At 49.1% G+C, this 25,970-nt stretch overlaps 1 protein-coding gene across 7 annotated transcripts in view; it reads right to left on the minus strand.

Moving 5' to 3' along the window:
• The window catches only part of LOC125950339 (high affinity cGMP-specific 3',5'-cyclic phosphodiesterase 9A), a 118,428-nt gene extending 92,593 nt beyond the window's left edge, over positions 1–25,835 (minus strand). For 3 of the 7 annotated variants that reach the window (XM_049678238.1, XM_049678241.1, XM_049678245.1), the window contains exon 1: positions 24,059–25,835. The gene's annotated coding sequence lies outside the window, so the exon portion shown is untranslated. Of the gene's footprint in view, positions 1–7,589; positions 7,745–22,980; positions 23,113–24,058 lie in introns of all 7 variants that reach the window. The other 4 variants (XM_049678237.1, XM_049678239.1, XM_049678240.1 and 1 more) reach the window with 4 other exon arrangements.
• Between the last annotated feature and the right edge of the window lie 135 nt (positions 25,836–25,970).

Consider the following 25,970-nt stretch of genomic DNA (forward strand, 5'->3'; position numbering starts at 1 on the left):
TGAAGCGATGCTAAATAAATTATTAGCCAAATTATCGTTACAAAACGATGCGCTCAGTGTTGGAAGGGAGGGTACCACTAGTGACGCACAACGCCACCATATTTCACGCATCAAACATCACCATTTCTCTCTAATTCAATTAGCATTCATTACTACTGGCCACTAGTAGACGGCAAAACGATCCAGTGCGTTACTTCGAGGTAACGTTCGATGTCGCTGACGCTGTTTCATTTTCTGTTGAAAATGGTTCAACGAACACTTCTTAATCAATATGCTTGTTGATTGAATTGAATTTATACATTTTCCCGAAGTTTCTCACCGTGTCGGCACAATTCCAGCAACAGAAATACTGTGCAACATGCAAACAGCAGCATGCAAACATCATTGCGTGCCATTTACTCATGATGCAATGCGGTTGCATTTAGAACAGCACCACTACCAGGTACGGGTTCTGTTGCGTACTCCTTCTTTACACCCAACTGCGAGGTACATCGTGGAATGGAATTCCTGAATGTATCGGTATTCAATAGGGCTTGGTTTATGCTTCACGTCTTTATGCCAGCTAATTGAAAATAGCATAAAGTAACAGTATTCTCAGCACTCACTTTACATCAGCAAGGACCGAGTGCGGCTGGCAGCTCGAAATTACTTTGCTTGACTTGACCACCAGCCTGGACAGCTTTTGTGAGGTGAAAACATTTAAAGGAAACTCATTTCCTCTCGATGCAGTTGAATCCAAAGCGTCTGTTTTCAATCGGTTGATGAAAGCCGGTACTTGTTGTATGTTGCATTCGACTATTTTCAACAAACAACGAAAGCCATCGTCTTCTTGTTGAGACTTGGTTCGAAATTTGAATATTATGAACAACAACTGCACTTACTACTGTTCGGAGCCTGCGACATTAGCACATCAGGTTCAGGCGGCCGGATGCCAATACTGTCACCAGCATCCATCGCTAGCAAGTGCATTTAAATTCCAAAACAATGCACGCTCAAATGGCCAGGCCATCGACACGACACCATTTTGCATAAACGCAGCGGGTAAATCAGCTTGTGCTAGCTATCCGGTCGCCAATGTACCATTAAGGGGACCATTTTTCCCACTTTTCCACCACGGCGACCGTCGAGCTGATGAGGCGCTTTCGTTATGCTTAGATCAGCTAGCCAACCAGCCAGCGGGCCGGCGGTGGTTGTTCTGGGAACGCTGACAGCTGCCGATTAGCTTTAAGTCAGTCAATTTTCAACACTCCATTATGGGTAGTATAGTTGCCTCCTGAACACGCGTGAACCATTGCCACCGTTCTGAGGACAGTCGAAGCAACATCAGTAAGCAACTCGCGAGGGCGCTCATTTTCGTGATGAAAAGTTATTAAAAGCATTATTCTCGCTTTCGCCTCATTTCGCACAGCCTTGGCACAGCCTCGGCGTAACGCGGCAGCTGAATCTGAGCCAGCTCCCGGTCCCAAATCATTGCCCTGAAGATGCTCGCTTTCAATCCAGGCCAGGGCACCCCTGGCCTGGCGCAAATGAGACAGAACGCGTTACGGCCTCATCAACGGATGTACGTACGCCCCCATCGGGCGTCGAATGTCGAAAGTACTGCCAAACATTGTTTCGACCATTGGCAGGCGCCCCGGTTGTGTCGTTAAATTTTAACAACTTCTTTAAGTTTCTCCTTCCCTTACTGCTGCGCAAGAGGCAGCGGCCAAGGGGGGGTACAGGCCTGTGTAAGGCAGGCTTCGATGACAGGACACCGTTGATCCGTGGTGGAGGGAATGGTGTAGACGTACATCATCAACCTGGCGCAACAATTTTAACAAAAAAGGGGGTGGCGAAACAACAAAGGAGGTACGAGCGTACTTTTGGGGCATACTAAGACCAGTCCAGGCTGCCGCTTATCGAGGAGGTCGTGCAGATTTTATGCGCTATGAAGAAGCAATAAGCAGGCAACACACTTCAAACCATCCAACCAACACGCGGGCTGTTCTCAGGGCAATCTGTATTTCATGATCGGGAAGCTTAATGGAGGAGGAACACCAGAAAGCGGTAGTAATTGGCGCTTCGAATAACAAGCACTTGGACCACTTGAAGGAAGTTGTGGAAATTCGTCGAGGGTGCGGCGCCCAATTGAGGTGAGAAAAAAAGGAATAAATCCAAAGTAATGGAATGGAAGTTTTTCTCAACTGGCGCCTCATATTGAGGGAGGGGTTCGATGTCTATTAAATTGTGGCGCAAACCTCCTCTATATGACCAGGAGAAATGTTCCTCATCCAAAGGGAACCGAAGGGCATACAGTTCGTTTTTGTTTTCCCAAAAGTTTTTCCCTCCATTCCAAATCCATTCATCATCGATGGTGACCACCGCATACCACCGCAAAGCCACAAAGCCTTCAGGAGATCCTCTCTCGAAAATCCTCCACAAAATTGACCCCTCGTCTCTCTCCACTCTCGATAGTTCGAGAGTCGTGGTGGAAAGATTAAATTTAGAAATCGATTTGCTCCGTTCCCAACCAGACAGCCAGCCAGCACCCCAGGAAGGAGGACGATCGGTGCGAAACCACACAATCCTCTTAGAATACCCCGCCGAAACCCGGGCAACCACCCCCGGGAACGTGCACCGAGGCAACCTGTAAGAGCCACGCAAAGGGAGTCCTGTTCTGCACAGACCCCGGCCCGGAGCAACCAAGAACCAAACCGAACCCAACCGAACGTTCGACCCGACCGTTCAACCGAACGGAAATTGTGCATAAATCCAGGCAATTATTGCAAAAGCGAAAGTGCACCGCAGCTGGAGGAGATTGCGCAAGCTCCCTCTGCTGCTACGTCGTCTTTGGCACGACAATATGGCTCAAGCGGAACGGAACGGGAAACTCGAGAGGTGAAGGAGAATTTAAATGTGATGATTTCCTCCCACCACGGCGAGGTGGTGGCCTTGAGAGGTGTTGAAATATTTATTACCCCGGATTTCCCCGGGCTAGAGATCCGGAAGGCGGTTCACGCTGAACAAGAAACAGGAAACGAAGACAGCTACTTCCCACAGCCCAGAAGATAAGATGATTGAAATGGAAGTGCATTGTTCTGGGATAGGATGACAGGTCTATAGCGCTCCCTGGATATTGATCCATCTTAAGCCATTCCGTAAATTTTCGATTCCATGAGATAGGAGGACACAACGAATGTCATCGAGTAAAACATTTCATTTCCACCAAAGAACAAATGATCTAGGCACGACATGCTTTTGCACAAGTACTGTTTAGGCCGGTCTTCGAGTGCAAACAGAGGAGTGTCCGTGAGATTAAGCAAGGCCCCTCGTCCATACCGCACCCCACGTGACCCAACTTACCGAAGAAGTGCTATTCCAACGCCAGTGTTGGGAAACGATCTAATGTGTTTGTAACAACTTTGCAACCGACCATCGACCGCTGATCAACCGAGATGGGCCAGGAAGACCCTCAAACATAGGTCCAACTGTGACAAACAAACTGGAGGACGCTGGAATTTAACTTGCCAAGATATATAGAGAGGGAGAGAGAGAGAGAGAGAGAGAGAAAGAAAGTGAGTCCTCTAGACCGCAGACCGCTCTTATAGAGAAACCAAGCCATCGTCGTGCTGATGCTGGGGACAGCGGAAAACTTTATCTGTCTCCGGGACCGCCGCGACCAACCACACCGGATGCCCATACACCCATGGTGTGTGGATGTAGAGCAAGATGGTCGAAAGGAAAGTAGGGAAGAAAAGTTCACCGTGTGGTGTGGTGTCGCAAATGGCGCAACAATGTCCATGCGATGCATCTTAGACCAAGAAAGGAATACTGCGGTGCAGGGCTTTGGGTAGAGAAAGCGATAAATAAGGAAGCAATTCGATGGTTCAATGGATGGTGGTTGCAACTTTATCGGCAACAAGCTGAACCACCATCTGCAGTGCATAAAGAAGCATACAAATTGGCAAACAACCTCATATTCGATTCGAAGCGGTCACAGCGTTGTTGTCTAATGGACCTAGAATGTTTTTTTAAACAAATTGCGAATAATGGCTTGAACCAAACGTCTCCATTTACATAAACTAGCCCAATCTAAAAACATTGAAGTTATATCGTATCCACTATGTTTCATTGACTCTATACAGTAAAACAATAAAGGTGTGCAACAGTGAACTTGTTCTAAAACACGTTTGGAGCAAACCGTTTCGTTAAATGTCTGAATGTGCGACCTACATTATCCAGAATGAACATTAACATTAACAACTGTTGTTGAACTTGAAGCCCGTTAAACGTGTTGGAGGGAAACGCACCTGAAGCAGCGAGAGATTGAAAACAATGCCGACAAAACAATGCCGGCACGGGCCACTTCGCTGATAGTCGAGAAGACTGTTATCTGTCCGGTGCAAACTTCTACTTCAAATCCCTGCTCAGCTTAACAGATTTTCCATCTTTTTTCACTCCCATTGGCCCGGGACTCCTCGGCTCCAGTGAGCGGCACTTTTTGGAGAAATCAACTTGCACACGTTTTCTGCGATGGCTGAAAATCGCATATACTCTTCCCATTCCCCCGAGGTATTGTATTGGGAGAACCGAGGGAAGATTACAAATCCCGGTCGCAAAGTTTGATGATTGTTGGGTGCGCTCGCGCCCAGATAACACAAGCCACGGAGGTGTATAACGACGTGGGCGACTTGAAGGTGAAGGTTAAGTGAAGCAAAAACATCAGCCAAACTCGCGTCGGGACACAACACAACGCGATTGCTACGGCGCCAGCCTTCCGGACCCATATTCCAACCACTGCCGTAGGTTGCACGCGTTCAGAGGCATCAGGATGTTCACGCGGCGAAAACAACTTTCGGACTTTCGAAAAGCATCCCCTGGATCGGATGCACCGCCAGCCAATGGTGCAGATGAGCCGCAGGCAGACAGACGTGCTGTAGGGTGGCCTGCGGACGAAATGGAAACTTTCGACGTACTAGCACGTTGCAGTCCCTTATTGTGTACGCCTTGAACGCACACCCACACACACACTTATTGCCCACATTCCCACTCGCCCGGGAAAGTTAATGAACCTGTTTTGATTGTAATGTACTGCCCTGGACCGAACTTTTGGAAGAGGGGACTAAGGATGTTGGTAGAGGGTAGAACTTTGGAACAGACCGACGCCAACGGACTAGTGCAAGCGACAGATTTTATAGCGAGAAGTATTCTGTTGTTTGTGCCCGTTTGCCAGGTGAGTCCCGGTACCGATATGCGCATTTGCTGCTGCATTACACAGAAACACACATTCACACACATACACTCACTCGTTCAGACCAGAACCACCGCGCCGTGGCTTGCAGCCATATCAAATACCATTGGTAATGGTCAACCACGCGACGTTTGCTCAGTGGAAAGGAATTCCAGGAATATCAAATCGAGGCATACAGGACGCGGCCACGCTGCTGTCAATAGGAAATTCATAAACAAAATGGACGACATGGTAGGCTGTTTGGAGGCTCAGGCGCATTCAATCGGATCACAGTTGCCTCGACTGAAACCAGAATTTTCGAGCAGCTCTTCGCGTAATTATAGCGATTGCACATCATAACCTAATTCAATGCGATCAAATCTATAAAATGGTTAAAAATACGCGACATATCCCAAGTAAGGATCGTTCGATGGAATTCATCACATTAAACCACAATATGACGATGAGAGGACGGAGCGATTTGATAGCAAACATGGCGAAGCGGATGCCCTAGTACTGTGTGTGGTTTAGAAAAGTGTGGAACCTAATTGTTGACTGTGCGCAATTAATAAACGTCCGAGACGTCGCAAATGAAAAGCTGGGAAATTAAATCCCACAACCACCAACGCTGCCGCCCGGTGCAGCCCATGGTTCCATGTTCCCAGTGGCCAGTCCACGAGCAAATGTCCACCAAAAATAAAGAATAAAACTCCAATTCGCCTCACCACCCTGGGCCCTCCCTAACGCGGGCTTACTGGCAGACAGCTTTCAGCTTCAACGGCTTCATAAACATCTGGCCAAAATTGCTATACCGCCCTCTCTCCATTCCCTCTCTCCTGCCATTGGCAACGTTGTGTTTTCCGTGGACGAACTTTTCGCACTTTCACACCCACCACTGCGTCGATTGTCGGTCCTCGGGGCTGGTCGAAGGCCGGCGAAAGTCCATCCCTGGTAAAAGGGAAGCGATTTTTGGTCAAAATGTACGCAGTTCCCCCACCACCACTACCACCACCACAACCACCACCAGCACCAGTACTCGGAGCCGCTGTAGCACCGTGCACACTAATAAACAAAATTCCGACGCCAAGCTGTAGCGATAGCATTACACAGTTCACTGGCAACAAGGGGTAGGATGGACAGCGTAAAATGCAAAACAAAAAAGAAGAGCGCCCAGCAAAGGTCAGATCGGAGTGGGTGACGATCAGTGGGAAGTTCCGCTGAAACCCCCGCTCACCCCCGCTCACAAATACAACGGCACGGGGGGGTTGGGGGCACGCGTGATACGAAAGCGTAAAGGATTTCCTGGCGCTAAGCATTTGTCTGACGCCAAAAAAGCGGTGAAAACGGAAGGGGGGCAGGGAGTAAATGGCGGACTGGACTTGGCTCCTGCTCGGTGCAAAATCAACATTCACAGCCCAACCTCCCCGCCACCAAGCTCCGAAAACAGGGCACAAACACGCACCCGGCACGACACCATCGTTGACTGCCGTTGAAGCGGTCTCTCGCGTATTTTATGGCAACAGAAACACACAAAATGGAACAAAAAGCCTCTCCCCCACTTCCCGTATCCCACCCGTACTACCACTGGACACGGCGGTCGTCAAGTGGGAGCCACGGGGCTTTCGGCCAACGGTACGAAAGGCCAATGGCCCCTTTGCTGATGTGCGCTTCTCGCGCGATCCGCTCGCGAGAGCTGACACATAAACGTTATCATAATTATGATAGCTTTATGCATATTATTTAAGCGAAATGCTGCTACCATGAGGGCTGCTACCAGTGGGCTCCCTCTGCGGACCGGAACTGGAAGCATTGGAGCTAGAAGTGCTGGAAACAAAGGACCGATTGCGAAATGGTCGCCAGCAAACTACTTTCAGTGGCTGCCCTGCGCCGACGGTCGCGACACCATTTTGGCTCCCGATGGCTCGCTACTGTTGGTCCCAAAGGGGGGATAGGAGGGCTCCCTCCCGGTGGGGGTTGGTCTATTTCGGGATGTTTTCCCTCCATCTTTTTTATCCTTTATTTGATTATTTATTTTTCACTTCCCACTCGCGCGACCTTTCTGCTGACCACGCACCACCAACCATACCGTACCCTACGTGTGAACGGATCGTCCTGGTGATGACGATGATCGCTGACCATTCCTGAAGTAACCTTTGTGTCCTGTGCCTTTGTCGCGCCTCACAGTCGATAACTCCCCTCCCCGGCTGGCCGTTTCAATCATTACGTCAATGACCGGACAGGGAGGGTGAAGCGCACTACCCCACCGCCACTAGTTCCCACCCGAGAGACTGCTCCTGTGTCTGTGTATGTGCATGTGTGTGTGTGTGTGTGTGTGTGTGGTGCCGTTTTTAATTGCTCTCCTTCAGCCGCTGCTACCAACCGGCTATAATCCGGCTCCGCGTGTCTTGGTATCGAGTCGAATGAACCAATGTGCGCTTCCCGGGGGTGCGCTGGAGGGTGCGCTGGGGGTTGACGATCGAGCATCGAATAGGGATTTGATGGCCGAAGGAAGGCGAATGGTCGGTGAAGGGAAAACTGCGAAAAAAAAGGAAAAAGAAACAAGTGCCTCGGGAGAAAGAGAGAGAAAGAGAGAGAGAGAGCACCCCAATAGTGATAGCATGTTGCCAGGAGCAGTACCGAGACGCCCATGGAGACGCCTGGTAGCTCGTCGGCGGCCGATTCTTTTGCCAGCTAGCCAGCCAGCGAACGCGTTGCCTTCAGCTCCACATTGTCCTCACCCCTTGAGCGTACACTATAATTGGAGCGACAGGAGCAGCAAAGGGTGTGAAGGAGCGGGGGATTGCGCTGGATTGCGCACTGGGCATTAGTGTTTAATTGCACGTAATTAAATTGTTACCAGCAGTTTGTTCCGGTTCGATAGGTTACGATTTACTTCGGTTCCTTTCTTTTCCTGTGTGTGTGTGTGTGACGTCACCTCGCGTTCCTGTAGGTTTTGCGTTGTTTTACAATTTGCACAGGCTGCTCGATTGGGCACCATGGTAACAGTGCGAAAACTGTGAAAACTCAATCAAATCGGCAACGACGGGCAAGAAAGGATATGTTTTTGCTTGTTGAAAATCCGCGATTATTTCGATTGGGATTTTGTTGGATAGTTGGGGGTTTACTTTAACAAAAATACTTCTAGGATCAAATTACTGTCCGTAAATTTGTACTACTTTTTGTTACATTGTTGATAGAGTGGGAGACATCAATCCTTGGTCTCCGACATTTTCCCAGATGTTTTTGACCATTTTTGTGACACGATTCTGTGAGTTTTCTCAAGCTGGGGTCGTTTTGTGCCCAAAGAATGCTTCAAAACGTTTAATATTGCTTAGTTTCATTCTCCAATCAAAGTGTAATTATTTTTCATTACTTTTAATGCACCAAACCTTTCACATCCAGCCATTATCTTGCAGTTATGAGATCAGTCTGAAAACTACCGTTTATTTAATTGTTAATGTTTCGCCATATCATAAAATCGTTACAACTGTAAAACCTAAAGAATTAATTCATCGTCCAGTTCTGGTTAAACAACAATAATTACTGCTGTCAGGCATGTCACATATATGTAAGTCGCATGCTACCGGAAGAGGCCAGGGCGCACACCATCTACCGAACCGGAAGTGGTCGAACGACAAAAAAAGAACCACCATCCATTTGGTGTGTCCCTCACCACTTCCGTTGGTTCGGTGTGGAACGTTGTTCAACCTCACACACACACGCCAGCTGCCCATGGATTACACCCAACATGAACCGAACCGAAGTCGGGGTAAAGTCATTTCCGGTGCAAAAACGGGTGCCAATGGAACCATCCGTAGCAAGCTTGTAAAGTGCTTCGCCTGAAAGCGAACCAGAGAACCAGACGAGAGAGGAAGCGTAAAAAGAATGTCCCTCGCGGGTTGGGGGAGGTGGAAAAAAAGGGAGATCGACAAACCGTCGAACCGTCGACCATATCGACCCAGAGAGCGACCGATAATTAAGTTAAACTAGGAATAAACATGGTCTTCTGCAAGATGCTGCTGTTGCTGTCCCCATTTGCACTAGAAACACCATGGATTCGCCTTTGTTTGGTCCCGCTAGTATCATTGTAACCATCTCGAACCGCCGGGGAATGATGTACGGACCGGATCAGCGAGGACAAGGGAACACACCGAACGCGCTCGCAACGGGTTCGTTATTGCATCCGGCATATCGAATCAGATCCGATCGACAGAGCGCAGTGAAAGCACGTACCTCGCCCCGGGTAGGGGGACATTTCGACGGGCGGCACATTCCGAGGAGATTTTTATTTACATTTCTATCCTCGGCACGATGGACGATGATAACGATTGGCTTGATCGCGCATCGCAATGTTGCGCATCGCTCCGGCAGCACCAACAGCAGCAACTGTGGCAGATGAAACGTAAATCTTGTTAATAGCAGTGCAGAGACCGCTTTACTGACGCCGGTTACTCCTCCGATGCAAAGACGCTACCCGGCGCTATCTCACGACGAAGGATTGCGGGGCACCAAGATTAATAGGTGACGGAGGACCTCTCTAGGTGCGCAAGGGGCCACCCACCCAGCCTGCCAGCCAGCCAGCTAGTGGTCACAATTGGCCCCATAACGTAAAGCGTAATAAAATACCGATTTCATCAGTGTCAGACCGATTCGAGGGGATGGAAAACGCTCAGGGGTTGAGGGTGAAGTTGGCGCACTGTCGCGCTGTCACTCGGCATCGCCCGTGAGGTGGATAACTGGGGCGGAAGTAGCAGCAGTAGCAGTAGTAGCGGCAGCAACGGCGAAAGCAAAACATACGGCCATCATTATTCACAGAGGATTTCTTTTCTTCTTCAAGGGCAGTTCACATTAATGCAGTTTTAATTTACCGCCTTACTCATCCACCTTAAGTCGATAAAAATTATGGCAACAAACGAGGGCAGTGATTGTAGTTGTAGTGAAGGTAGCGAAAGCAAATTTTTACAGTAACATGTCAACCAAATCCCTTGTTTCGTAAACTGCCGGGAATTAAAACATTGTATTTATATTGGAGCTCAACAATCTAACATCAGTGTAACGATCTTTCCAGCGTTGTGTAGTAAAAGTTTAGAATTTTTATTTAACCTTTTTTTTATAATCGCTTACGTCGCTCTTCCCCCCTCTTTGGAAGGTCGACCTGATCGCAGCAGAACGCTACAAACATTAAACAACGTGCCAGCACACGGTGCATCGTGCAGACAACGCTCCCACAGAGACACACATACTAGCCGAGATTGACAGGCTCGGAGCGACCATTTTATGAAATTTTCACCCGAACCATCAGTTCCCCACGTTATAACTTTGCCATGCCATGGGTACACTCGTTTATAATCCTAGGAAAACGCTTTCCACCGAAACGATTCTGCGTGGAACCACCAGAACCCGGACAGAACACCAGTCACCAGCTGGTGCTGCTGCTGCTGCTGTTGCCGGGAAAATGATTAAATAAAATATCATAAAGCATAGCCTTTCAACGTCCACTAACCCCTCCGCGCCCCTCCGCGACACCAAGTCCTCCGCATCGCTTCGGTACAAAACCTGACAATGCAGTTCATGGTGCTGCTGCTGCTGCTGCTGCTGCTGCTGATGCTGCTGCATTTGAAGGTTTCATCAGCATGCCCCCATAGCAACGATTTTCAACATTAAAGCCCCCGGAGATCCTAGTTGGCGTCGACCATCACCATGTTGACTGGCTGCACCACCACCACCACCACCACTACCATCACCACCATCACCGCACCGCATGGCATGGCACAGGAAATGATGATTTCTATTTCTGGGCTCCATCGAAACCAACCCCACCCTTCCCACCCTCCTACCGGAAGTGACTCTTCGTAAATAAAATGCCCTTCCACCCGGCCGTCTCGAACAGCATCGACTCGACAGCGTCTTCGGTTCGGTTGCTGTTGCAACCTGCAGGATGCAGCTCCGTCCACTTAACGGATTTACTTACGGGTGGCATCTTCTTGAACGCTTCGCTAGGCGTACGGTCGCTTGCGCATCTTGGCGCTTAGCGAGGATAAAACCGGGCATGGCGGATGATTGGTTTTATCCTGCTCACATCGGTAGCGTCGCAAAAGAAATATGTGGCAGCGAACGCAAATTCCCGGATTTGCGTTCGTTCACTTGCATCCTGAAGGCAAAGGTGCGGAAAGAGCATCTTAGTCCCTATGTAAAATGTGTTCCGATGTGTTGAAGTAGGTATATGCATATCTTTACGACCGAAGCTACCATCCATTCGATGCCATGGCTACTACCGGAAGTCAGTGCCCGAGGACGCCTTCAAGAAGGGCTGACGAGAGGGAGCAAGAGAGAGAGAGAGAGAGAGAGAGGGAGAGAGAGAGAGAGAGCACGTCCGTAAATGGAGGTTGATTAAATTAAGAAATTTTCTCAATTAATTAAAACCAACATCGACAGAGCGTTACCTAGAGCAGCAGTTTGCTGGATGGGTTTGCCATTTAGAAACGTGCCCGGTATCTGCCCCTGGTACCTGGTCCCCCCCAATGTGTCGCCACAGTAATGAAAAAGTTTGAAAATGATTCCTCCCCGATTGTGCTGCTGCTTTACTTTTTACTTCCTTCTCGGTTCCGGCCATTATCAAGGCAGATTGAACGGTGCAGCGCTGGATCGATCGAGCGTTTGTTTGCATTCCGTGCTGTGGTGAAGCACCGATGACCGAAGTGGCCTATGCTGGAGTGGGTCCTCCAACGGTTGCGGTAGAAAAAGGGATTCCAAATTAAGCTACGCTTTTGCCAAAACTTTAAACTCAACTCAAGCAGACTGCAAACACATATTTTACGAAATTGATTATGATAAAAAGAATCGTTGAATATTTATCTTTCTACCAACCAATACACGCAGCCGGTGCTTGCTCTATGCATAAAATTATTCGTTTTCCAGTTAATTATTTACTTCCAAAGGACGTTGCCGTAACAAACTACGATATTCAACGAACTCGTCTCCAAAAGTTCGTAGTCTATGCATGAAAGGTGATCTCCAGAGAAAAACAATATTAATTGCTCTCATACCAGCAGTGGATCGTTCATAAAAAGTTTATAAAGTATATTTGAAATGCTTGTCGATGAAGTACCTTAACCCTGTTTTCAAATTAAATTTCTTACCCAATGAAATCAGAACGCACCAATCTCAATCGGTCGACATCAATCTCGCATCAGTTTAAACATATATTGTCCATCATTTAATCCTTGCGTACTTGCCAAAGTTCTAGGCAAATCATCCACTGACCACAGTAAACCATGTATGTAAATTCTTTGTTCATTAGATAATCTATTCTAGTGTACAAACACCAACAACCACGGCGTTCTGCGGAAGTCCCCAAACAAGACTGGTGGACGATGGAGCAGCATCATTAATGCTGGTGCATCCTCCAATCCTCCGATGCGCACACATTTCGCATGCATATTTGCGCGCATATGCTAATGTGCAACGGTACGGCAGTCGGTCGCTGTGATCATGGTTATGCAATTGCAAATGCGCCACCAACGTCAACAGACGGTGCACAGGAATATCTCCTGCCAACTGTCAGTCGCGACTGACAAACGGCCACCGTTGAACGATCGATCGGTTCCAAGGTTTCCGATCACATGGCGTAGCTTACCGAGGATAATGACATCACTAATGGCCAATGACCCAGAAACCAGGGAAAACCCCAAATCCGCCAATATATATATGCCTTTGAATGATTCGCGCTAGACATCTCCAAAAAACAAATGAAGAATTTTCATTAATTTAAAAAATCGTTCCAAATGCCTAAGAAGAGGAGGGGAGGAGGAGGCTAGACGGCTCTGATTGGATGTTATCTATCATTAGCCGTGGCCACACGGAGCGAAAATTTGCGCGCAAATTTACAAATTAATGCCAAATCGTTTACGCTTCGATATGTTTACGTGGCCGGGTTGAGGAAATTAAAATCGTTTTGTGGAAGAAAAGGATTGAACACACTAGCAATGATCACTATCTATCAATGTAAACCACAAATAGAACATATTGCGAGCCCTTCCGTTTGCAAACAGCTTTTACTCTAGGTTTTACGCTCCACGGACCTATAATCGTTTGACAGCATGTAAACGGCAAGCGTAAATGTTTTGGCATTAATTTTTTCGTTTGCGCTAGAGTTTTCGCCCCGTGTGGCCACGGCTATTCGAAGAAGATTTAAACGGCGCGAACATACTGATGCATAAATTCAACGTATGCTAATCACATAATCACCCATCAAACGGTCGCCGTGCTCGCGGAAGATTAATGCGAAAAGATATTCGATCTGCCCGGAGAGACGGGACCAATCATGGGGTCGGAGGACGCCGGATAGCCTTCGAAGGTTTACACGATCATCTGCTCTTTACCACGTGCCCTGTAGTAACTCTCCGCTGTACCCTGTTAATCCTCACCCTCGTTGGCGTGATTTGCATCCGTTTGTCAGGAGCGAATAAAATTTAAGATACTACCGCTACTCCCACCCATCTAACGAGAGGAAACGAATACGGTTTATGTGTGTAATGGGATTTGGATAAATTTATTGACCCCTTCCTGGTGCTCTTCTACCGAATGCATTCGATCCCGCTGTCGCTATTGACCGGACGCGGTTACTGTCGCAAGATCAGGTAATACCTCTCTAGATTGTAAGAGTCTCTCTTTCTCTCGCGGTTCGGCCAAATTTCATTGCCAAATGTATGAGGCAAAGTTTTTGAACTCTCTCCAACATAAACATTGCGGATGACGTCCGCCTAGCATAACCCCAATCCGAATATAGGCTATTGGCTGTCGAAAGGTTGCAGTATGTGCCGGATCCCGCCGAGAGTCACCGAACACTCGAAGGGCGACCAGCGTTTTTGGATGCGATCCATGGCCACAAATCTTAGAAGGGGCCACACTTTGGACAACACAACAACAAGGCAAGGCGCATATTAGCGTCGCTTTTGCGTCGCTTTTCGGCATGGCAGATGCCAAACATTCCAACCACGACTCACAAGACACAGCTGTGTCTGGTGGTCATTTGTTTGTCCAATGCAACAATGTGGCCAGATTCTGTTCGATAGTTGATAGTGTTGCAGACGATTGCAGACATTGAAAGGAAAGGTAAGGACCATTTCATAAGTAGCAACAGTGATACATTACACCCTGGCGATATGACAGTGACCTTCAACTTGACATGTTTGCTGATCTTGGCTCGATCATGGCAAAGTTCAGGTGCGATATAGATCACTTACAAACTACAATCCATTTTTCATTCATCATAATCAGCTCTGTCACCATTATACAAGAGAAGAAAAGGGAAGATTATCAAATCGAAAACTGCAACGCAAAAGATGATTAATTGGTTCTAGTGCCGCTTTCCTGGCGCCTCAAGTCAACTTAAGTCAGTGAGCCAGCCACATCCAGCCAGTCAAATCATTCTCGAACAGAACGGTACAAGTCCGCCGATGCCGTTTGTTGTGGATGCATGTCGTAACATCAACCCGTTCGACAGCTGCTTAACAATCCGTTCGCACTCGGCTCTCACAGTTAATTGAAAGAAAATCGGCGAATTTCGCGCCGGAGCCGCCAGTTAAGTACATTGTGTGTACCTTCGCCCGTTCACAACAAACGTTCGCTCACTTTTCGATCCGATTGTTTGTTTTCGTTCCGGGAGGACCGGGGTTGTGAGGATCAACGGACGGCGGCGTCAGCGGCGGTGCTGGATGGTGTGCCGCTTCTGTTCCCCGTAAACAAACGTCAATCAAGCCGCGGGATGGCGGCTACTCTGGCTGGCCAGGAAGCACTGTTTTACGGGCACGGAGCGGAAGGAAGAGAAGAACAGAAAGGAGGAGAGCACTTATTGCTACCCATTAATCAACAGTGAGTTAATGCTGTATGGCTTGGGGATGGTCACTGGGATGGTGGCCAAGGGGCGCCACAGGTAGCAATGCATTCCCTCCCTGGCTGCCCCGGAACCTGGCTCTGGTTCTGGTTCGAGATGAGCTGCACATCTGGGCCTCATCATATTAGCCCAGCACAAATAAATAGACTCACGTGCTGCTGGCCGGAATCACGCACGCACGCACGCACGCACGCACGCACGTTTTCATCGTTGGTCAGTCCGATTCCTCCGGTTCGGGGGGCATTTCTCTTTATTTGCAAATCGTTTATCCCAAGGTGTGCGTGTTTTGCGGGTCGCCAGCTCCCTTACGACCCGTGCCTGCGGCTATTATTAGGAACAGCGAAAGGATATTCCTACGGGAGTGTGCTAATACCGAGCCCCGGTGGCATTTAATAACCACAACGTTAGTGGAAGCCACTAACGAGACAAGGAACACCTATGAACGCCGCCGTCGATGGAAGGCGGTCGCACATCTACGAGCCTTTTCGCCGTTCTATCCCCCACAATTAATGGACGGCCATCTATCGTTTTGATGACATGACCCCCCCTCCGGGACCACACGTATGCGATGTGTGTGGTTACTGCTTTAATCGTGAAGATTACATTCACCTTAACCTCGCGCCTTCGGATCCGAAGTTGTTTATACAGTGCCCCAATGGTTGTGTTCCGTCCTTACGAACACAAGATGATTTCAAGATTTATGCAAATCTAGCCCAAACGCCGGAATCCTTGATCAACACAACAGGATCGATATATTGCCATGGAATCGAAACGGGGATTAGAAATAAAAGAAATTTATGGTACAGATCTACAGACCGAGGACATAAACCTAACATACAATCCGGAGTCATTTCCGGGAATCACTCAGTCGTCCCACTCCCAATACTTCTTGTGGCCGGAGCGTGTGATTGGATAACAAAACATCTCCAACTAGTGTGGGAGCACGCAACCTACCGATGTATTCTGGGACTCATCTCACTCTCGCTCTCTCTCTCTCTCTCTCTCTCTCTCTCTCTCTGTCCCTACCACACTTCCTTCGCGTTCGCTAAATCTTGGTCCTCGTTCGCAAAACACGCAAAACCTCGGCCTCGGCCTCGGCTTCCGGATCATGAAATCCTTCAAGACGTTGGGTCATGCAATCTTTCTCCTCCGGTTTATCGCTCTATTCATTGCCTGCTGCGATTCTTAAAGCTTTGTCGTGCAGAGAAAGGATTTCCTCCTTGTTCATTGCGTAGCGAGGCGTAGACGAGGAAGGCGAACAGACAATAGGTCCGTGGGCAACCTTACCCTTAGTGTCTTAGCTCCGATGCCTCCGGATAAGCATTAATCCTGACAGCGGCAGCAGCAGTAGCAGCATCTTCAAACTACCTGACAGAAGAACGATGAATCACTAGCAATGCGGACGACCACAACTGGCGTCTAGCTATAGAACACATCCTTTACTTCTCGCGATTGTCAGGACACAGACGAGGCAGGCGCAGAAGAGAAGTGAGAAAGATAAGAAGCCAGTAAGACGACTAGAATCTTGTTTCCGACACTTCCCAACACCCGGAACCCGGGTTACATTGTTGGGCCCAACCGGAACGGCATGTTTTTCCAAGGCCAATCGGAAGGATAATACCTTGCAAACGCCGTGTGAGATGACATGGAATTCGGATGTCGATTTGTGGCGTGATACCGTTGCTAGCACTTAAACTACTCACAAGCAGCTTCAAGTTGAGCAACGGCATTGAGGTGAGTTGACTCCTCTAACGGTACTACCAAAGTATACGTGCTACAATGAAGCAAACGTAAAATGTGGAGAAATGCTTGTGAAGGTACGAAATTATGTGTGTTGCAATCCGATGCTCCTGCATTGCAATCGGTAATTATATCGGCGTTAATCGTACGTTTGCATGTCCAAGATTGCTCACTGCACGAGTGAAGATTATGCTGACTAATAACATACCCGTAATGAGCGATTGATCGTTTCTATTCGCCCGCTACTTAGTAGCAACTTTCAAACAGCAGCAGCAGCTGGTAGTGCCCTCTACAAGATATTCGATCTCAATTGAGACCGAAACATGCGAAGGACTTTTCAGAAGTAGTTTTTTTTTTGCAAAACTTCACTCCCGGCGGAACTTTAACTTCGGGGTTTCTTTAAATCAAAACTAACCATTCACACCCATCACCTTCCGTTGCTTTCTCTTTCCTTCCAGTCCAGTATATTGGGTAAAGGGTCATCCAACACGGCTTCGGCTTCCCTTCACCGGCGACCGGTTTCACCGGTTCCCGAGCGAATACAAGAGAGAAGTAACGCTTCCTTCGCATCCAATGGTACCACCAGCCACACCTTCTGCATGTGTGGCGTCGTCGTCGCCGTCGTCGCCGTCGTCGTCCTAATTCATCGCGCCAATCCCCTCCCCTTCGGCGACTCTCGACGAATGATGACGTCTGGGGCCGCGGCAACCGGCAGCTCTCATCCGGCAGGTCTCGAGTGCCAATGTGAAGGCCAAGTAAACGACCTTCAGCTTTCGGTCGTTTCGCATCGTGAGCAGCAGCTCTCGGCAGGAACGGTGGGAGACGGGCGCCGGCGCGGTAAGGGGTGCGATCATTCCTCCTAGGGATCATTCGCCGCTCCATTCCAGCCAGCGCTCTCCACCCGCTGCGGTCAGCTCGGTCTGACGATCTGAAGAACGGGAAATGGAGTGGAGTGTCGTGCGTTCCGATAACTGGTTTCCTGTGAAGAGCCCCCCGCCGCTACGAGCAGACTGGCGACCACGAGACGAGACGAGCAGTTGTGTGCGAAAAGCAAAACGAAGCCAAGGAGCACGCTCACCTCACCTTTTCCCTTCTAGCCAGCCCCAGGTGTGTGATGAACGAGAGCTGGACAGATCGGTTCGTACCTCATCCATCGCGCAAACGCACAGCAGCACGCCAAAAAACCGGATTGTCGATCATTCCACCGAGCGCACGCGCGCGCTCGCGCCAACCACGCTAGCAAAAATCGGCCAGGCAGAAGGGGAAGAAGCATAACTGTCGCCCTGTAATCGTTGCTATCGTTGAGTCACCATAGGTCATGGAATTTCGCGCATTTGTTTGCCATTTGTTTTAGATTTTCGAGAGCATCAGTCTTGTTTGTCCTACTTTTATGCAAACTGTGCTTCATGTTCGCTACTGAACGATAAAAAAAAGAAGTTGATAGCTAGAGTAATGCCAGACGAGGACTGGAGTTGTTATTGTGTGATAGTTACTTTCCATACAAAATACCATCACCATCGAGCGGCGAGCGAGCGATCGCCGAGAAGTATTGGATTACGCATTCCAAGTGGAACGGATCAATGCCAAAGAAGGTACTGGACCACGAGGAGGGGGGGGGGGGACATGCAGTGCAGGGGCGGCCACGGCCCGGTATACCGCTCACCGACACGGTCACATTCCTACGACAAGATGACGCGACCGAGCGGCGACACCATGTGCTGCGCCGGCTTCGGAGAAGAAATTCCGCGAAGAGTCCACCCCAAAACCCGTTTAACCGAACGTACCCCCTTCTTCTTCTTCTTCTTCTTCTTCTTCTGGTGAGGGCCTTTGGCAAGCCAACGATCGATGCAATGAAGAAGTGCTTTTCCTGCCTCCCCGAGGGTGGAGAAATTGCGTAGAAAAGAGGCGCCCCGTGAGCACGAAAGGCGACCGATGGACGGGCGATCGACATAACTGGAAAGTGTGGCTTCCGTCAGGCGGGCGTCCTAAGGCGGGTTTTCACCTACCGCGCTGCAGCATCTTCCGGCAGCAGCAGTCGCAGCAGCAACAGCAGCAGCATGTGCAGCAACAAACGCATCGTGGCACGTGTCCATCAAACCGCACCTCTAAATGGAAGCACGCGATCCCGGGACGATCCGTTACGCACGAAAGAAGTGTCAGTTCCATTCTTCCATCAGACGAAGGGCAAGAACTGCTTAGTCCCTGTATTTTCCTTTTCGGGAAAAAGAAGGCAAAAGATCGATAATCACGTCGGACCTGTGTGATTGCCATTCGGATCGCGACATCAAACCAAGTAGGATCTGTATTGCACGCACGTAACTGGTTAACTTTGAAGCATTCTGAAATATCATTCGGAATATTAAATTTCAGATACATAAACAGATTCCCGTTTTTTTTTTAGTTGCAAAAGTGCACAAAAAGTAACCCCGACAGCCTCGCCTGTGACCATGGACAGGTGTCGATCATTCCAGAAAGTTAAATCTTAAAATCCCTATCTCTCAATGCCATCGAACGTGATCGCGTTTTAGGGGGGCTATCATCGCCAGACGTTTCTTATTTGTTTTTATATTTTAAAATCAAGTCTAGTTGTTAACGCACTTCTTGCACCGTTAACCATGAATCGAAAACAGAGCGAAAGGACTGTCGAGTGATTGTCAACTTTAAGATCTCGTTCGACCACCACAAGCAGTATGATACATAGAGAAGGATTTTGCCTGATGTACACTGTTCGTTTCCCTGAATCACCCGTCATGTGCATGATCTGTTCTGGTCAGCTCAGGAAAGAAGCCATTTGGGAGCGCTTTATTTGTTTATTTAGTGCACTGTTTGCTTGACCTGGCGACCCGCCTTGCACAAGATCCACGCCTGACGACACCTCTTTCGAAGCAATGCGTCACGTGACACGCCAGCCCGGTAGCAGTGTGTCCAAAGCACATTCACACTATTCCTCCACCATGTGGTCGTCAACATGGAGAAAGAGAGATCACAAAAACTGATTTCATTCACGCTATCATCACCGTCGTCACTCGATCGTTTCCCTCGCGATACACTATGATTGGAAGTGAGGAAACGCTGGACGGGGACTTGGAGCAATGCAATGCACAACGAGCGCGCGATTTCTGTTGCTGTTCCATTCCGGCCATTTGCTGGGGCCCTGATCATATCAACCGGTGTCAGAAATGGTCAGAATACATTAAGGCTAGTATAATTTCGGCAGCGAATCTTCTGGCGACTACCTTGCAAATGGTTGCTACGATTGTTTAGAAAATGATAGACCAATGTCATGGAAATATATATTGGTAAAGTTAAGGATACCGGTTCAATTAGTTTTGATACTGGTTTTATTATTACGACTTATTCCTAAAGCGAATTGCAACGAGCATATGCTGGGTAGACAAAATTGATGTGAAACATCGCGAAAGTCTGATAATAAGTGCACGAAAAGCTATTCCAACTAACTGCTGCGACAGCTGCTACGTTAGGGGACCATATCGAAGAAGGAGCACTACCGTTGGTTTGCATTAATAATCCATTACTTGCTGAGCCACAAAAGCAACATTTTCACACCTCAATAGGCTCGGCGGTCAAACTAGTCCAAACGTTGGCCGTAAAGTTCGAGTTCGAGCCAAAAATAGCCATACTACAGCACATCTACCCCCTTCCCGAGAGGCGTCTTCTTCCAGGGGCTTTGCACGGTGATACGATGTTTATTTATTTATTTACCTTCGATTGACTGATTTACGCGGTGGCGTTCATTTATCACCAGCAACGTGTGGCAACGAGCCGTGCTTCTAGTATTCTCATTTCACCAAAATGGAGACGTTGGAAAAGAAAAGAATAAAAGTGTGACACAAAACCCCGCGAGGAGGTGACCATCTGCCACTCGCGTTTGTTCGAAGCTGCAAGGCAAGCGGAGTGAGCGGCCCAAAAATAGGTGATGCCAATGAGACGAATAAATACAGACATCTTTCGGTCGTAAGCATAGCTTGTGCGAAAATTGAAGAAAAAACATCGTCCCTAGATGTTAGACACCTTCGGTCAAACACGATAGAGTTGAATCCATCGAGACACAACATCACCGGGCGGTAGAGTTTTGATTTTTGGACACCAAGCTTTTGGCAAGCCAGATGCTGCCTCATCATCAATCATCAATCGTCCGGCGAATCGGTCTGCGACATCATCACAACCGTCCATCGAACGTGAAAATATGGTTTAGGTATGGGAAGACCGCGAACGGTACTCGAAACTTTCGATTGTCTTCGCGATATTCGACACACCGGAAAGGCGTAAACTGCTCACCGGCAGCGGTTCATCCATGCGGCTCGGTTAGTAGATAGATATGAGAACGATACGTTTGGTGCGCGCGGCCTCTAAGCGACGCCGGTTACAGGGAATACATATTTGCTCCTCGACAGATGTGCATGATAAGCGGGCGTGACGAGCCATCCAACCGAAACCACCAGCATGATCACACAGCTGATAGGAATGCTACAGTGTGAACGCGTTTGAAATTCTTACGGTTTACGGCAGTTTCTCAACGAAGTTACGCTTCCCTTCCTCCAAAGCAAGAACACTTAAAACAAAAACAAAAAAACCAAAGCGTTATTCCGGCTAAAGAGGCCAAACCGCCCATAAATGTCACTGATGATGACCAAAAAAAAACGGTTTCATGGTCGTCGACGAACTGAATCGAACTAAGTCGAATTGTTCCTCCTCCGTCACATCCATCACGGGTCAAGGAATCGTAACTGTGTTGTAGGAGACACACGACACAAACAACGACGCCGCAAACCGTGAATCAAACACCTCAAACAGAAGAAGGAGGGGTGGCACCATTCCCCATCGCGCTCGAGGGGCCAATGCTCATCGGATCGCACGAAATCCAAAGAAAGTCACGTCAAACACGTGTGAGGACCGAACCAACCGAACACCGAGCGTTCGGTGTGGCCAACTACTGCTCCATCGTTCAACTACGCAAATGCAAATGCCTTCTTGCTAACTCGCGGTTAAGTATTCTGGCATGCACACCCACGCCTCCCCCCAAACACGACCCCCTTTCATTCATTATCTCTCCCTCGCTCCCTCACACACACACATACTCTAGCACACATGGTGAATCGAGGTGCACACCGTCAAGTATCGGAAAGATCACCGCGATCACCGTATGCAAACACCGTAGTCGTCCTAACAAACCACTTCCGATGCCGAATGCGCGGCGAAAGGTCGAGAACGTTATACCGCGGCTCTACGCAACACGGGGCCCGGCCATCGCCACACAAACTCGGCGCAGTAGCAGTGAGCGGTATCGCGTTCGTTCAGCAGCTACTGTCGTGTTAGTTTAATCGACTTCATTGTGCCATTTCGCACCTCCTTCGCATCGCGTTTCGTGCGATAAAAAGAAAATGCGTTGGACGGTTGAACGCAAAACGGCCGCGCTCACTCCAACTCACTCCAAGGCCCATCTGGGAGGCTTAAGGAGCGTAGCGCGAGTCGAAGAAAGAAAGAAAAACGAATGCAAGCAAGAAAGTGCCAGGTGTGGGTGTAGAGTTGATGTTAAAAAAAAAAAACAAATAGAATTTCAACTGTAGCCCAACTGCACTGCATCTGGCCCAGTGGTGGCGCTCTACTTTGCTATGGTGTAAGCGTGCGAAGTAGGAACGAATAAACAAGCATAAAAGGTGCGTTATGCACTCGATATCAGAGAAAGCTTGCAGAGGGGGTTTCATGGAGTTTTGCATAGCATGCTACTGGTTACCAGGAAACAAGAAAGTTTACCAACCAATCATAGCACCCTGGGCATCACATCATTCTCTTGGATCCCCGACTCAATGATCTTTGATAGAACCAATTTATCTTTCATATTGGTTTTTATCACTTGCGAAATAGTTTGCTCTTTATTTTCTGTATCCTTCTGGAATGCAACCATAATCATGTCTCTCCTGAACGAATCTAACTAGCCATTTGTCCTAGAGTAAACCGCAGAAATAACCTGTGAGTCATGCTTGTCAGATGAATGCGATCTCGCATAATTTTATTCAAATTAATTTCAAAGACAGATGCTTGTCTTTTGAACAAAACATTTATAACTTATCCGATAGGTGTTTAAATAAGCCAAAGCAGACCCAACATATTTTACCTTTACACAACGCGATTTTCAAAGCAAAGTAGGCGCGAGAATACGCCAAGCAATGGACGATCGCGTCGCCGCTCTTCCGGTCCGGTAGTTCCACGGAAAAGCATTTAAATTGCGATAGACTCCCGTGGTGTCCTAGAAAGGAGAATGGAATTACTACACCAACATCACCAGCATAACGGGTTCGGTGCAATCCGTTCGATCCGTAGAATGCAGAACCTGGTACGCCCCGGGAGTGCATTCTAAACGTGAACGCCCCATCTTTGGCTGAAGTCATCCGTCGTCGGCCTTGCTCGGCCGTCCGGCCGTCCGTCGTTGTCATCTCTAACGCAAACAACAAAAACGCACCACCAACAACGGCGACATTCCCGTGTCTCGCTCAGTCCATCTTTCATTTCTCGCCAAAGACGATGATCGCTCGAGCGCGGCCAAAGGTACTATTCACTCGTTTCATCGCGCGTACACCGAGAGATAGAGGAAAAGAGTGAGAAAGGGAGTGAGAGAGAAAAGAATGGAGAATGGTAAACCGGTTCGATGGTGCAAATTGCACTTCTCAACCTGCATTCCCCATCCATCGATCGATCCGGGGACTCCGGGCCGCTGGTGCATCTTGATTATTTTATCAGTTTACTCTCGCGTTCCCTCTACATGCGTGCGCCTGAGGTCAGCAAACAGACACAAACGCGATCTTGCGGGCGAACCGAGCCGATGTTTGATCGCGGTTCCGTCTGATTATTGGCCTGGTCCAATTCCGTCCACTGTTTGATATCCTCTCCAAACAGGCTTCCGCCAACGTTGGCCGCGCGTCACGCACAACGAGTCACGGTTGATAATGGCCATTGAGGGGACAGGGAATGGGGGTTGCCCGATGAAGAATACGATGCAGTGTATGGTTCAACCAACACACAGCTCTCTCAACGAGACGAGATCGAGACGACCTTGCTTACTGTTGCTGCTGCACCATGGCAACCGCGACCCTGCTACTACTACTCCACACCGTTCCGCTAACGATCGTTTGGGGATTTAAATTTCGCGCGCGCACGTTCCCGCGCCCCACAGATCGACGGCATCGCATACCTACCTTCTTTTCGCGCAAGTATCACGTTGCAGTTCCTCAGCACAGGCACTGCCAGTGATCGATTGGGTTCTCGCCGTGTTTGCCGTTCTAGCGCGACGCAGGAAACGTTGGTGATGGTGATGGTGGTGGTGGTTTGCGTTCTGAATTGACCTTTCGTTTTGCTCCCTCTTCGTTCTGAAACCGTCTGTAGCGGTGCCTTGCTAACGTTCTCGGTAGGCGCTTTGTTGTTCGTCGACGAAGAGAACGCCGATAAGAGGTGGCTGATAAGACGGGGACCCACTCCTGCCCGTATGCCTATATGCTGCTTCGTCGTTCTGGTCCCGTTCTGTCGTTTAAACACGATCTTCCTTCCTCCCTTCCAGGCAGTTCCTGCTCTCGTCACTCGAGACTGCTGGGGACTTTTCGTATCAATCGCTGAAATCGGTAGCAGCTGCTACGCAAAAGTTCAAATGTCCACTCCGTAGGACGGGGAGGGAGGGGTTTCACGGACTGTTGAACAAATTTGAATGTCGCGTTCGCGATCTCAGTGCCAGGGTTCCAAATTCCGTTGACCGCTTCTTGTGCGTTGCGCTCGTTGTTCTCAGCCGCTGCTCGGCGAGCCAGGACCGACGATCGATCGGTCAGACAATCGGCGCCAATAACAAAACAATAAAAACTCGGACACACACAAGCAGTCGCGCGCGCGAAGTGTCTCGTCGCGAATTCTGCTTATCAACAACGGAACACGGACCAAGAATAATGGCCTACTGCGAGCTGAAGAAAGAAAGAATCACTTATTCGGTGACAACAACGAACCAAACCCGCATCACTTTACAGCGGCCAAACGGAGACACAACCATCGGCGACACGACGATCTTGCGTTCTCGCGATGCGTTTCCGTTCTTTCTGGAGCAGCAGCAGCTGCGCTTTGATCGTGACGGCGAAAGGGGGATCGTGGGGACACACGGTGGGTGGTCGAAACAAAAACACTTGGATGTTTGCTTCAGGCGCAACAATAAATGCAATCTCAGCGACGGCGGCGATGGCTGAGGCGTCGGTCACTGTGATGATGGCCACACACTCTGCGCCCGCGCTTACATACGCGCGTCACGGATCGTTGGCGTGCGGATGATAGGGATTATTATTATTCTTGCTGCTCTCATTATTATTACTCCGCTGCAGGGTGGTGGCCGCTCTTCTCGCTCGCGCTCGCTCTCTCACATTCGACGGGCGTCTGCGCTGCTGTCAGCTGTCACCGGGGTAGGGGGAGAGGGGGAGAAGGAGAGGGCTGGCGATCCGGCGCAAAGAACAAGGGAGGAGGGGGCCCCGGGGTCGGGTTCAAATGATCTTCTTTCTTGAATGGTGCGCGGAGATGTTCTTGCGAGCCACAGTAAAACACACCGAAGGTGCTGTACGAGCACGCACGCACGATGCACCACCCTTTGCTGCACAATCACACGCAACGAGACACACAAGCACACTTCGTTTGGGGCACTTACGTTTGCGTGGATGTCGCTACGCTAATCCTCCCGGTTGCTTTTGGTTGGGGTGGAAAAGGGCGAGGGATAGATCACCGATCCGGAAGTTGATATCGCTTATCGGCGACACACTAATAAACGCACACACAACACGCACACGCACGGCACGGTCGAGGGTTCTCAAGGCAGCGGAACGAGGGGAACATGCATCGACGACAACGACGACGACGACGACGACACCGAACGAAGAGTCACACGCGCGCGCAAGAACGAGCACCGACAACGGCGACGATAGAAGCTGAACTGTAGAGAGGAGGCTGGTGCTGCCAGCCAGCCAGTCAACCAACCATCCGTAGAAGATCGCGTGTGCCTCTCGCGCGCCGACTCCGTGCCGCCGCGACCAACCAGTTTCCAATGTATGGTCGTTCGCTAGCGTCACCCATTCCTTTCTTATCTTC

Source organism: Anopheles darlingi, chromosome 2 (genome assembly GCF_943734745.1).
Source record: "Anopheles darlingi chromosome 2, idAnoDarlMG_H_01, whole genome shotgun sequence".
Taxonomy (NCBI): domain Eukaryota; kingdom Metazoa; phylum Arthropoda; class Insecta; order Diptera; family Culicidae; genus Anopheles; species Anopheles darlingi.